This window comes from Marmota monax, unplaced genomic scaffold (genome assembly GCF_021218885.2).
Source record: "Marmota monax isolate L192 unplaced genomic scaffold, Marmota_monax_Labrador192_F-V1.1 WCK01_AAM20220418_F8-fsc00130, whole genome shotgun sequence".
Classification (NCBI taxonomy): Eukaryota; Metazoa; Chordata; class Mammalia; order Rodentia; family Sciuridae; genus Marmota; species Marmota monax.
This window is the reverse complement of record NW_026693244.1, coordinates 5,276,912-5,279,488: the sequence shown is the minus strand read 5'-3', so window position 1 is coordinate 5,279,488 and position 2,577 is coordinate 5,276,912.

Here is a 2,577-nt window from a genome sequence, read left to right as displayed (position 1 = left end):
ATTTATTTTTTAGTTATCAGCAGACACAACATCTTTGTTTGTATGTGGTGCTGAGGATTGAACCCGGGCCACACGCATGCCAGGCGAGCGCGCTACCGCTTGAGCCACATCCCCAGCCCTTGAAGGGTTTTAATCATGTCATAATGATGAGGGTTGTTTTTGTTTTTGTTTTTTTCAATGCTGGGGATCAAACCCAGGGCCTTGTACCTGCTAGGCATGTGCTCTACTACTAAGCTACACCTATAGACCCTGAATTTGGGGAAATTTAGAGTGTCCATCTAGTATTTTCCATTTCTTTTTTTGGTACTGGGGACCAAACCCAGGGCCTGATGCATGCCAGGCAAGTGCCCTACCACTGAGCCACATCCCCAGCCCCTATTTTCCTGGAATTTTTAACATAATTTTTTAGTAACACTTGAGCATCTTGCCTTTAAAGTGTGTGGCTTCTTCTTGAATAGAAAGGATTAAATTTGAGAAAGAGAGCCAAGGTGAACTGAAACCCAGCTGATAACATCTAGAGAATGGTGAAAGACTTCTCTTCCTCTTCCTATAGGAATCTTAATTGAAAAGGCTGGCCTTTGCACCTGAGAGGCTCAAGGACAAGATCCAAAAGGACTAGAAAGGGAGATGGTAGGGGAAGTTCCACCATTATCATAGGCATGTATTCTTTCTGACAACTAGAAAAAAAAATGTTGTTCTAATTTTTTTTCCAAACTTATCATGTTGAGAATTTCAAATCTTTAGAAAAGTAGTACAGTGATTTATATCTTCACTTAAATACAATTGTTAATGTTGCCCATATTTACTTTCTCACTCCTACACACATTGTATAGGAAATGTATACATAGAATACTGCTTTTTGCTAACTTCTACGCTAACATTTATAGTTTGGGTTTTTTTTTTTTTTGGGGGGGGTCAAACTTTTTAAACATGTGTGTGTGTGTGTGTGTGTGTGTGTGTGTTTTGCTGGGAATGAAACCTAGAGACTTACACATGCTTGACAAGTGTTCTACTACTGAGCAATACCCCAGCCTCAAAAAAGTAATTTTTAGATATGATGATACTTTATATTAAATACTTCACATATATGTATAGACATCCCCTAAGAACCAAGATATTCTTCTGCATAAGCACAGTACCATTAACATACCCTCAAAAGTGAACATTAAGCCAGGCATGGTGGTGCTCACCTGTAATCTCAATGGCTCAGGAGGCTGAAACAGGAGGATCACAAGTTCAAAGCCAGCCTTAGCAAAAACAAGGCACTAAACAACTCAGTGAGACCCTATCTCTAATAAAATACAAAATAGGGCTAGGGATGTGGCTCAGTGGTTGGTACTGCCCCCCCCAAAAAAAAAAGAGTGAACATTAAGACCAGGTATGGATGGACTGGGGGTGTAATACACTTGAACATGCTCAAGGCCCTGAGTTCAATCTCCAATACCACAATAGAAAAAAAGTAAATAAAAGACGAGATGTAGGGGTGTACACCTATAACCCCAATGACTCAGGAGAATAAAGCAGGAGGATCCCAAATTTGAGGACAGTTTGGGCAACACACTGTCTCAAAAACAAAAATAAATATAAAAAATGAACAATACAAAATCTTATCTAATTTGCAAGATATATTCACATTGTTCTAATTATCCCAAAATCCAGAAACCATTCAAGGGTCATTTATTGTAATACATGTGTTACTTATTTACTAGGGTGAATAGGTGTTGTAGGAAAACAATCATAGCACAATTTTCCCTCATGTAGTCTAGGAGATGAGCTATACACTCAAATAGAAAAATAATAACAGGTCAGATAAGTGCTGGAGATAAGGGCATTTCCCCCTCTGACTAAGAGAAACCTCTCCGGAGGCCACCTCTGTGTTCCTCCCACTGTTGTCTCTGGGACTTGCCCTTTGTTCACAATAATTCCTCTGCCTGGAATGTTCCCTTTCCACCTTGGTGTCTGGATGACACTATCCTAAAATATTGCCAATGCATCAAGACTGAGCTGAGAAATTCCCTCCCTCCCTCCCTCTCTCCTCTCTCTCTCTTCCTGTTTTGTTTGTTTGTTTTTCCAATACAGGGAATGAACCCAGGCCCCCACCTTTGCTTGGCAAATGTTCTACCCTTGAGCTACTCCTCAACTCCTTTTTTTTTTTTTTGAATATTTTTTAGTTGTCAATGGACCTTTATTTTATTTATTTATATGCAGTGCTGAGAATTGAATCCAGTGCCTCACACATACTAGGTAAGTGCTCTACATTTGAGCCACAATCCCAACCCCCCAACTCCTTTTTTATTATGTTTTTAAATAATGCTGAGGATTGAACACAGCAATTCTCTGTCACTAAGCTACATCCCCAGTCCTTTTTATTATTTTATTTTGAAACAGGATCTCATTAAATTGCTGAGACTGCCTTAAACTTGAGATCCTCCTGCCCTCAGTCTCCCAAATTGGTGGGATTAAAGGCATACACTACCATGCCTAGCTTAATCTAGCTTTCTCTTCTTTGAGAAATTTCTCCCAATTCTGCACATACTCCAAAAACAATTTAAATCTCTTGACTGCCTGCCATGAAAT